Raw genomic sequence first — 12,441 nt, 5'->3', positions numbered from 1 at the left:
TCCAAATAAAGCAACTATCATTCTTATATTTGAACATGAACACATGATCTTCCACTAGTTTTTCAATATACGAATTTGACCCTCCAACAATAATTGAAACACGTTGAGTCTTCAGTATTTTTTCTATATAGACGACAGCTTGCAAACAAAAATTTTCAGCTGTGAAATCTGAATCTAGTTCAATTTCACCTAAGAAAAAGTAATCAAATTAACTTTCTCAGAATTGAAAGAAATAATTTTTTAATAGTAAAGTATATTTTTCACTTCAATCTATAATTACTAATATAAAATTATCTAGGTATTCATTTGATATAAGTATTCATGAGAATAACCATATATACCTAACAAATAGTGCCGTACACCTTGTTTCTCAGCGTGTGTGATCTTTTTTGTAACAATTTAAAGTCCCTTGTAAACTTGCATTTTATCCGAGTTGATTATTTCTCCTCAAAAGTGGGTTGCAACGTCAACAGAGAGACGGGATTTTCCCGTTCCTGTGGCCCCCATTATGAAGATCACTTTTTTCTTGTTGAACTCTTCATTGTTGATGAAAGTAATCATTTTATTTACAAAAAAAAATATTAATTAGTTTAAAATAGTGAATTCATAAAGTCAGACATTAAACTTGTAAATATATAACTAGTAAATAGAAACCTTGCTTGACTTGGAATATCTAATCTATAAATATAAAATTTTCTTGATGGTGGAAGTGAAAACAAAAATTACATTCAGCTTTTATAGTAAAATCTTTTTGTGGACTTATTAATTGACATACCAATTTCATAATTACTGATATATTTAGGATAAGAATGACTATTAAAAGTTAAAAGATATGTAAACTTGAATTTTGGTAATTATTATTAAATATATTTTAGAATAAAGTTAGTAGTGTACGTTGTTAGGAGATCAGAAAGAGCTGGACTTTTATAGTAAAAATGTAGTTTTATATAGACTTATTAATTAGCAAACCAAATTAAATATATACAAATTCACATCTTTAAGAATAAGAATATTTTAATATAAAATTTAGAGTATTTCAGCCTATATTTTGGCGATTAAGCTTAAATTGTTTGTAACGACCTGTTTAGTCGTTAGGGGAAGTAGAGTTTACTTCTGGTAATAGCTGTCTAGGTCGACTGATCCCACGACGGAATGGCTGGACGGAGCATCGCAGGCATGACGGGCCCTCATAGACTCTTTAATGAATGTGAGTCTCTTAACTCTGTGACGACTCTGCAGGACGGACCGTCATAGGCACGATGGACCGTCACACGCTGCGTACCCTTGACTGGGTTTGATTTCTGTTAAATATTTTAAGGGGTGTTTTGGACTATTCCCACTTATAATTAAAAAGTTAGTGGGTTAATGTTAATAATTCAATTACTTGGGGGTTAAAGGACATAACCTTGAAATAAATAGTGGGCTACTTTTACCATCTTTTATACTTAATTATATGATTATTAGGGTAAAAGAAAAAGGGGTTTGAATAAGGAAATATAGAAAGAACAGAGAGAGGGAGAAACGAACTAGAGAAGGGAAAATGAAAAGGCTTGGGAAGTAGCTTGGTTGATCGCGATTCTTAGGTGGAAGTAAGTTATGGATTATGCTATTTCGTAGTAAACTCTTAATAGCGAATGATATGTATTGGGTAGTATTGTAAAGTCTTCTATATGCTTAATTGTATGCTTGCATGATGTGATTATGTAATTGTAATGAATTAGCATGATGAGGCTGTTGAATCTTAAACCTTAAAACATCTCTGTTAATGATGATGCCTAAGTATAAAAGAAGGCTTGATGAACTAAAGGAATGAGGTTAGTGGATCGAGTGTCACGTTCCGACACCAGGATAGTAGTAATGGATCGGGTGTCATGTTCCGACGCCAGGATAGTAGATGGATCGGGTGTCACGTTCCGACACCAGGATAGTAGATGGATCGGGTGTCACGTTCCGACACCAGGATAGTAGATAGATCGGGTGTCACGTTCCGACACCAGGATAGTAGATTGATCAGAGTGTCACGTTCCGACACCAGGATAGTAGAGGATCGGAGTGTCACGTTCCGACACCGGGATAGTAAAAAGGAATGAATCTTGAATTATGCTAATATACTCAGGTTTGAAGAACCTAATTCCCAAATGAGTATGGTGTGGAGGCTTGAGTCCTCATAGAGGTGCTTGGTGTTGTGGCCAAGGGTTATGGTAATTGTTGATGTCACCTGTTAAGTGTTATGGTTGATTTTATGCTATTATCTAATATATATTGCTTTCTATTTTGAGTTGGCCGATAATATCTACTCAGTACTTGTGCCTTGTACTGACCCCTACTTGTATTTGTTTTCTTGTTATTTGTGGAGTGCAGCAAACGTGCCAACAACGTCGACTCATCCGCAACTCTAGCCAGACTTCAGCATAATCAGACTTCAGGGTGAGCTATTATTCCTAGCTCGGACTGAATTCTTTCCTTCGCGTCTTGATGTCTTGAAGTTCGGACATGGAACGTCTCTTTTACTTATTTTAGCTTCTTAGATACTCTTAGATTTAGTAATATGAGGATAGATGTTCTTGTGATGATGACTTCCAGTTTCTGGGAATAGTACGATTGAATTTTAGAAGTTATAATTGATTTCGTTAATGAGTTTTAAGTCTTCCGCATTGTATTTTGTTCATTATGGTACAATTATTAGTAAATGATTTGAGGTTTAGATTGATTGGTTCGCTCACATAGGAGGATAAGTGTGGGTGCCACTCGCGGCTCGATTTGGGTCGTGACAAACATGGTATCAGAGCATTAGGTTCGTTGGTCTCCTCACACAAGAACGAGTCTAGTAGAGTCTTAAGGAACGGTGGGGGACACCTTTACTTTTCTTTGAGGGGCTATAAGACTTTAGGAAAATTCCATTCTTTCTTTCTTTCTTTCGTGCTATTACTTGGATCCAATTGGTATCTGGGTGATGGAAATTGATATCTGACCATCTTCACTCTATTTCGCATATGGTTAGAACTAGAGCAACAGCTGCGCCAACACCAACACCGGCAAGACAAGATGCGTCTGAGCCAGCCACTGGGTTGTAGCTCGAACAGGAGTAGTGGCAAGAGGCCGTGGTAGAGGTCGCGGGAGAACGTCCTCTAGAGGAAGAGGACAAGCACCTGGCCCATCTAGTACTAGGGCGGTGAATCCTCCACCGACTGATGAGGTAGAAAGAAAGGGTGAGGAAGGGGAAAATGAGCAAGTGCAGAATGAGGAATTACCACCCCAACCTACCCCAGAGATGATTAATCAGGTTCTTGCTTATCTTAGCGGGTTATCTGATCAAGGCCAGACACGTCCAGTGTTTTCTGCACCAGCACCTCAGGTTCCGAAGTACAACAGGTAGCTGTTGTGGCTCCCCGCATGGTTGCCTCATTGGAAATAGGCACGTTTCCTCGTTTGACTACATGGCCTATAATGACAAGTGATCAGCATGAACTTTTCAGTAAGTTCTTGAAGTTAAAACCTCCAGTCTTCAAAGGTACTGAATCTGAGGATGCCTACGATATTCTGGTTGATTGTCATGAGTTACTACATAAAATGGGCATAGTGGAACGATTTGGCATTGAGTTTGTAACCTATCAGTTTCAGGGAAATGCCAAAATGTGGTGGCGATCGTATGTTGAGTGTCAACCAGCACAGGCACCACCTATGAGTTGGGCATCATTCTCTAGCTTGTTTATGGAGAAGTATATACCCTTGACTTTGAGGGATAAGAAGAAAGATGAGTTCCTGATCCTAGAGCAAGGCAGGATGTCGGTTACTGCGTATGAGGCTAAGTTTCGTGTATTATCTAGGTATGCCACCCAACTTTGCTTCAGTCCACAAGAGAGGATTCGCCGTTTTGTGAAGGGATTGAGGTCAGATTTGCAGAATCCAGCCTTACAGGTATATACTACGGCAAAATCCTTTTAGGAGGTGGTAGACTTTGTGATAGAGGTGGAGGGAGTGAATCCAGATGACTTCACCATAGCATCAACTACTAAGAAGTTTCGTAAGGGAGGTGACTTTAGTGGTTCTTACTCCAGAGGGCAGGGTTCAGGAGGAGCCCGACCTATTCAGTCTTCACTGCAGGCTGTAGCTGGGGGTCCACCGCAGACCGGTCAACATTTCTCTGAGTTCAGACGTTACCCCCAGACTTCATCATTCTCACAGAGACCTATGCTTGAACCCAGAGAGTGTTATGGATGTGGGGAGATTGAACATATTAAGAGATATTGTCCAAAACAGAGTTACAGACCCCCAATAGTCAGAGGTAGAGGTGGTCATGGAAGAGGTTGCCATTCTGGAAGACGTGGTGGTCAAGGTAATGGTGGTCACCAAACAAACCGGGGTGGCGGGCAAGCCGGAGCGACTGCAGCACAACATGGTAGGGGCAACGGTCATGTGTTTATTGCTTGCTACCTGTTAAGTATTGTAGTTGATTTTATACTATTGTTTAATATATACTGATTTCTATTTTGAGTTGGCCTATGATACCTACTCAGTACGTGTTCCTTGTACTGACCCTACTTGTATTTTCTTCCTTGTTATTTTGTTGAGTGCAGCAAGGGTACCATCGACTTCGACTTGCCCTCATCTCTAGCAAGTCTCCAGAACATCAGACATCAGGGTGAGCTACCATTCTTAGCTAGGGATGGATTCTCTCCTTTATGTCTTGATGTCTTTGAAGTTCGGACATGGAAAATCTTTTTATTCATTTAAGCTCCTTAAATACTATTAGATTTTGTAATTTGAGGATAAATGTTGTTGATGTGATGACTTCCAGATTTTGGGGATAATAAGTATTAAACTTTAGAAGTTTATTTAGTTGACTAAGTTAATAAGTTTTGGATCTTCCGCGTTATTTTTGTTTTGCTATTCATAAGTGATATAATGGTAAATGCTGGGTTTTATATTTGTTGGTTCGCTCACCTAGTAGGCTAAAGGTGGGTGCCATTCACGACTCATTTTGGGTCATGAAAAACATGGTATCAGAGTGTTAGGTTCGTGGGTCTCATCACACAAGAACGAGTCTAGTAGAGTCTTGAGGAACGGTAGGGGACGCCCTTACTTTTCTTTGAGAGGGTATAGGACTGTTGGAAAACTCTATTCTTTCTTTCTTTCGTGCCCTTACTTGGATCCAATTGGTATCTAGGTGGTACTAATTGGTATCTGACATCCTCACTCTATTTCGCATATGGTTAGAACTAGAGAAACAACTGTGCCAACACCAACACCGACAAGACAGGGTGCGTCTGAGCCAACCATTGGGGATGCAACTCGAGCAGGAGCAGTGGCAAGAGGCCGTAGTAGAGGTCGCAAGAGGACGCCCACTAGAGGTAGGGGACAAACACTTGGTCCAGCGAGGAATAGAGCAGTGACTCCTCCACTGACTGATGAGGTAGTAAGAAAGGGTGAGGAAGGGGAAAATGAGCAGGTTCAAGATGAGGAGTTACCACCCCAGCCTACCAGAGATGATTAATCAGGTTCTTACTTATTTTAGCGGGTTATCTGATCAGGGCCTGACACCTCCAGTGTTTTCTGCACCAGCACCTCAGGTTCCGGGAGTACAACATGCAGCTGTTGTGGCTCCCCGAATGGATGCATCATCGGAAGTAGGCACATTTCCTCGATTGACTACAAGGTCTCTAATGACAGGTGATCAACATGAACTTTTCACTAAGTTCTTAAAGAAGAAACCTCTAGTCTTTAAGGGTGCTAAATTAGAAGATGCCAATGATTTTTTGGTTGATTGTCATGAGCTGCTACATAAGATGGACATAGTAGAACGATTCGGTGTTGAGTTTGTGACCTATCAATTTCAGGGGGATGCCAAAATGTGGTGGCGGTCGTATGTCGAGTGTCAACCAGCGCAGGCACCACCCATGACTTGGGGATAATTTTCTAGCTTATTTATGGAGAAGTATATACCCCGGACTTTGAGGGATAGAAGGAGAGATGAGTTCCTGATCCTAGAGCAAGGAAGGATGTCTGTTGCTGCTTATGAGGCTAAATTTCGTGCACTATCCAGGTATGCCACTCAGCTTTGCTTCAGTCCACAAGAGCGGATTCGTCGCTTTGTGAAAGGATTGAGGTCAGATTTACAGATTTCAGCCTTACAGGTAGCTGCTGCAGCAAAATCTTTTCAAGAAGTGGTTGATTTTGTGATAGAGGTAGAGGGGGTGAAGCCAAACGGCTTCACCACAGCATCTACATTTAAGATGTTCCGTAAGGGATGTGAGTTTAGTGGTTCTTACTCCAGAGGGCAGAGTTCAGGAGGTTACCCAGCCCGTCCTATTCAGTCTTCACTACAGGCTATAGCTGGGGGTCCATCGCAGACCGGTCAGCATTTTTCTGAGTTTGGAGGTTATCCCCAGACTTCGTCATTCCTACACAGACCTATGCTTGACACCAGAAATTGTTATGGATTTGGAGAGACTGTACATATTAGGAAGTATTGTCCAAAACAGAGTTACAGACCCCAAATAGCTAGAGGTAGAGGTGGTCATGGTAGAGGCCGTCATTCTGGAGGACGTGGTGGCCAAGGAAATAGTGGTCACCAAATCAGTTAGGGTTTCGGGCAAGTTTGAACTACTGCACCGCAACCTAGTAGGGGTACTGGACAGACAGGTGATAGGGCCCATTGTTATGCTTTCCCCGGGAAGTCTGAAGCAGAGGCATATGATGCTATTATCACATGTTCTCTTTTGGTCTGTGATTGCATGGCTTCTGTATTATTTGATCCTTGATCCACATTTTCATATGTATCTTCCTCATTTGCTACCGGTCTTGATTTACATTGTGATTTGCTTGACATGCCTATTCGTATCTCTACTCCTGTGGGTGAGTCTGTGGTAGTTGAGAAGGTGTATAGGTCTTGCCTTGTGACTTTTGTGGGGAGCAATACTTATGTAGATTTGATTATTCTAGAGATGCTCGATTTTGATGTAATTCTTGGTATGACTTGGCTTTCTTCAAATTTTGCAATCTTAGATTGTAATGCAAAAACTGTGACATTGGCCAAGCCTGGGACAGATCCTCTAGTGTGGGAGGGTGACTATATTTCCACTCCAATTCATATTATCTCTTTTCTTCGTGCTAAGAGAATGGTTAGTAAAGGTTTTTTAGCTTTCTTGGCACATCTCAGGGATGATACTTCCCAAGTACCTTCGATTGAGTCTGTTTCGGTAGTCCGTGAGTTTCTGGATGTGTTTCCTGCAGACCTTCCTGGTATGCCACTGGATAGGGATATTGATATTTGTATTGATCTGGAGCTGGTTACTTGCCCCATTTCAATCCCCCCCTCTAGAATGGCTCCAGCTGAGTAAAGGGAGTTGAAGGCCCAACTTCAGGAATTGTTAGCGAAAGGTTTTATTAGACTGAGTGTGTCCCCTTGGGGTGCTCCTATTTTATTTGTAATGAATAAAGATGGAAGTTTTCGAATGTGCATAGACTACAGACAGCTGAATAAGGAAACTATTAAGAACAAGTATCACATTCCTCGCATTAATGATTTGTTCAATCAGTTACAAGGTTCTTCTGTCTTCTCTAAAATTGATTTGAGGTCTGGTTATCACCAATTGAAAATACGGGCAGCAGATCTGCCAAAGACTGCTTTTCGAACCAAGTATGGGCATTATGAATTCGTAGTAATGTCTTTTGGAATTACGAATGCCCGTGCTGCTTTCATGGGCCTGATCAACTGGATTTTTAAGCCATACCAGGATCTATTTGATATTGTATTTATTGATGATATACTGATATACTCAAAGAGCAGGAAAGAACATGAGGAACATTTGAGAATCGTATTGGAATTGTTGAGGGTGAAGAGACTTTATGCCAAATTCTCTAAGTGTGAGTTTTGGCTAGATTCAGTGTCCTTCTTGGGGCACGTGGTTTCTAAGGATGGAGTGATGGTGGATCCTTCTAAGATTGAAGTATTGAAGAGTTGGTTAAGACCTACTAATGTTACAGAGGTGAGGAGCTTTGTTGGTTTAGCTAGCTACTACCGTCGATTTGTCAAGGGATTTTGTTCGATTGCTTCGCAGCTGACGAATATGACTAAGCAGAATGTTCCATTTGTATAGTCGGATGAATGTGAAGAAAATTTTCAAAAACTCAAGACCTTGTTGACTACTGCACCAATTCTTACCTTACCAGTGGAAGGTAAGAATTTTATTGTTTATTGTGATGCATCTTAGTCTGGTTTGGGTGCAGTGCTAATGCAGTTGATGAATGTAGTTGCTTATGCTTCGAGGCAATTAAAAGTGCATGAATGTAACTATCTGACCCATGATTTGGAGTTGGCTGCAGTTGTGTTTGCATTAAAGCAATGGAGACATTACCTATATAGGGTCAAGTGTGATGTTTATACAGATCATCGTAGTTTATAGTATGTCTTTACTCAGAAAGATTTGAATTTGAGGCAGAGGAGGTTGATGGAACTATTGAAGGACTATGATATTACTATTTTGTATCACCCAGGAAGAGCTAATGTTGTGGCAGATGCCTTAAGTAGAAAAGCAGGAAGCATGGGTAGTTTAGCCCACTTACAGGTTTCTAGACGCCCATTGGCTAGAGAGGTTCAGACTTTGGCTAATGACTGTATGAGGCTGGAAGTACTAGAGAAAGGAGGATTTTTGGACAGTTTGGAGGCAAGATCTTCTTTTCTTGACAAGATTAACGGAAAGCAGTTTACTGATGAGAAGCTGAGCCGAATTCGAGATATGGTATTGCGAGGAGAGGCTAAAGAGGCAATAATTGATGAGGAAGGCATTTTGAGAATTAAGGGAAGGGTATGTGTGCCCCGTGTTGATGATTTGATTCACACTATTTCTACAGAGGCTCATAGTTCAAGGTATTCTATACATCGTGGTGCAACCAAGATGTATCGTGATCTAAGGCAACATTATTGGTGGAGTAGAATGAAGCGTGACATTGTTGATTTTGTTTCCCAATGCCCGAATTGTCAGCAGGTAAAGTATGAACATTAGAGGCCTAGAGGTACACTTCAGAGAATGCCCATTCATGAATGGAAGTGGGAAAGAATTGCAATCAATTTCATGGTTGGTCTTCCAAAGACATTGGGTAGGTTTGATTCTATTTGGATAATTGTTGACAGGTTAACTAAGTCTGCTCACTTAATTCCGGTCAAGACGACTTACAATGAAGAGAAGTTAGTCAAACTCTATATCTCAGAAATTGTTCGATTGAATGGAGTTCCACTTTCCATCATATCAGATAGGGGTACGCAATTTACTTCTAAGTTTTGGAGAACATTACATGCTGAATTAGGGACTAGGTTGGATCTTAGTACTGCATTTCACCCTCAGACTGATGGTCAGTCTGAGCGAATGATTCAGGTGTTGGAGGATATGCTTCGTGCATGTGTGATAGAATTTGGTGGTCATTGTGATAACTTCTTACCCTTAGCAGAGTTTTCATACAATAATAGCTATCACTAAAGTATTGATATGGCCCCATTTGAGGCACTGTATGGGAGGAGATGTAGGTCTCCCATTGGTTGGTTTGATGCATTTGAAGTGAGACCTTGGGGTACCGATCTTTTGAGGGAATCGTTAGATAAAGTAAAATTCATCCAGGAGAAGCTTCCAGCAGCGCAGAGTAGGCAGAAAGAATATGCAGATCGAAAGGTTAGGGACTTGGATTTTATGGAGGGTGAAAAAGTCTTGCTGAAGGTTTCACCCATGAAAGGTGTGATGCGGTTTGGTAAGCGAGGTAAGCTTAGTCCAAGGTATATTGGTCCATTTGAAGTTCTGAAGCGCGTGGGGGATGTGGCTTATGAATTGACATTGCCTCCAGGGTTGTCAAGAGTGCACCCGGTATTTCATGTGTCTATTGCTGAAAAAAATACCATAGTGATGGAAATTATATTATTCGTTGGGATTCAATTCTTCTAGATGAGAATCTGTCTTATGAGGAAGAGCCTATTGCTATTCTAGATAGGGAGGTCCGCAAGTTGAGAGAGGTTGCATCTATCAAGGTTCAGTGGAAGAATCGGCCAGTTGAAGAGTCCACTTGGGAGAATGAGGCTGATATGCAAGAAAGATATCCACATCTTTTCACAGATTCGGGTACTCTTTCTTGCCTTGCTTTTCTTCCTGTGATCATTCAAGGACGAACGATGGGTAAATTGGTATCTATTGTAACAACCTGTTTAGTCGGTTCGAGTAGTAGAATTATTTTTGATAAAAACTGACAGGGTCGACGGACCTCGCGACGGACCGTCATGGTCACGATGGACCGTCATGGACTCCGTCATCCCATACTGGTGTAAAATTTTTACTAATACTCTCCTCATTACCCTCGACGACAAGCAGGACGAACCGTCATAGGCACGACGGTCCGTCGAGGGTCTTCTTTTAAAAACACTTCAACCCTTGAATCGGGGTACTGAGATCGACTCTCTGAACTTCACGACGGACCTGCAGCATGGACCGTCGTAGATACGACGGACCGTCACAAGCTACGTAACCCCGACTTGGTCAGACTTCCGCTAAAATTTTTAAAGGGGTGTTTCGGACTATTCATGATTATAATTATGAAATTAGTGGGGTAAGTTTAATAATTTATTTAATTGGGGGTTAAAGCAGATAGTAGGGAAATAAATAGTGGGTAACTTAATAATAATTGATTATATGATAATTAGGGTAAAAAGAATCTGTAGAAGAAAAATAAAGAGATTAGAAGTGAACGAACGAGCGAGAGAGAGTGAACTAAAGAAGAAAGCAAGCGGCTTAGACTTCAGATTGAGATGATTCATAGGCACTGAGGAAGGCAAAGGCATTGGGGAGGTAGCTTGCTTGATTTCGATTCTTCGGTAGAGGTAGGTTATTGTTTATTTCTATGTGATAGATAAACTCTTAATAGCGATCGATATGTATTGAGTGATATTGTAAAGTCTCCTATATAGTTGATTATGTGGTTGAATGTTTGATTGTGTGGTCTGTGGTTGGCCTAACATAAGGAGATTGTTGGATTTCTAATTTTGAACCCTCTCTATTAAAAATGACGCCTTGAATAAAGAAGGCTTGATGAATGAATAATGAGATAATTGGATCGGAGTGTCACGTTTCGACATAGTATATGGGATCAGAGTTTCACGTTCCGACACAACAACGTTAAAGGAAACAAATCTTGAATTAACTTAATATACTCAAAATCAAAGAACCTATTTCCTAAATGAGTATAGTGTGGAGGCCTGAATCCTCATAGGTATGCTTGATGTTGTGATTGAGGGTGTATCTATCAGGGTGTTGTTGTCAATTGTTCATGTGTTTATTGCTTGATACCTATTAAGTATTGTAGTTGATTTTATACTATTGTTTAATATATACTGATTTCTATTTTGAGTTGGCCGATGATACCTACTCAGTACGTGTTCCTTGTACTGACCCCTACTTGTATTTTCTACCTTTTTATTTTGTGGAGTGCAGCAAGGGTAACATCGACTTCGACTCGCCCTCAACTCTAGCCAGTCTCCAGAACATCAGACATCAGGGTGAGCTACCATTCTTAGCTAGGGCTGGATTCTCTCCATTATTCCTTGATGTCTTTGAAGTTTGGACATGGAAAATCTTTTTATTCATTTAAGCTCCTTAAATACTCTTAGACTTGGTAATTTGAGGATAGATGTTCTTGATGTGATGACTTCAAGATTTTAGGGATAATAAGTATTAAACTTTAGAAGTTTATTTAATTGACTAAGTTAATAAGTTTTGGATCTTCCGCGTTATTTTATTTTTGCAATTCATAAGTGATATAATGGTAAATGTTGGGTTTTATATTTGGTTGTTCGCTCACCTAGTAGGCTAAAGGTGGGTGCCATTCACGACTCGTTTTGGGTCATGAAAAACTTGGTATCAGAGTGTTAGGTTCGTGGGTCTCATCACACAAGAAAGAGTCTAGTAGAGTCTTGTGGAACGGTAGGGGGACGCCCTTACTTTTCTTTGAGACGCTATAGGACTATAGTAAAACTCCATTTTTTCTTTCTTTCGTGCTATTACTTGGATCTAATTGGTATCTAGGTGATACAAATTGGTATCTGACATCCTCACTCTATTTTTCTGATGGTTAGAACTAGTGCAACAACTGTTCCAGCACCAATACGGGCAAGACAGGGTGCATTTGAGCCAACCATTGGGGCTGCAACTCGAGGAGGAGCAGTGGCAAGAGGCCGTGGTAGAGGTCGCAGGAGGACGCCCACTAGAGGTAGGGGACAAACACCTGGTCCAGCGAGGAATAGAGTAGTGACTCCTCCACCGACTGATGAGGTAGTAAGAGAGGGTGAGGAAGGGGAAAATGAGCAGGTTCAAGATGAGGAATTACCACCCCAACCTACCCCAAAGATAATTAATCAGGTTCTTACTTATCTTAGCGGGTTATCTGATCAGGGCCAGACACCTCCAG

Source organism: Solanum lycopersicum, chromosome 11, assembly GCF_036512215.1.
Source record: "Solanum lycopersicum chromosome 11, SLM_r2.1".
In the NCBI taxonomy this organism is placed as follows: Eukaryota; Viridiplantae; Streptophyta; class Magnoliopsida; order Solanales; family Solanaceae; genus Solanum; species Solanum lycopersicum.
The sequence above is the reverse complement of the archived record's forward strand: the minus strand, read 5'-3'. Positions refer to the sequence as shown.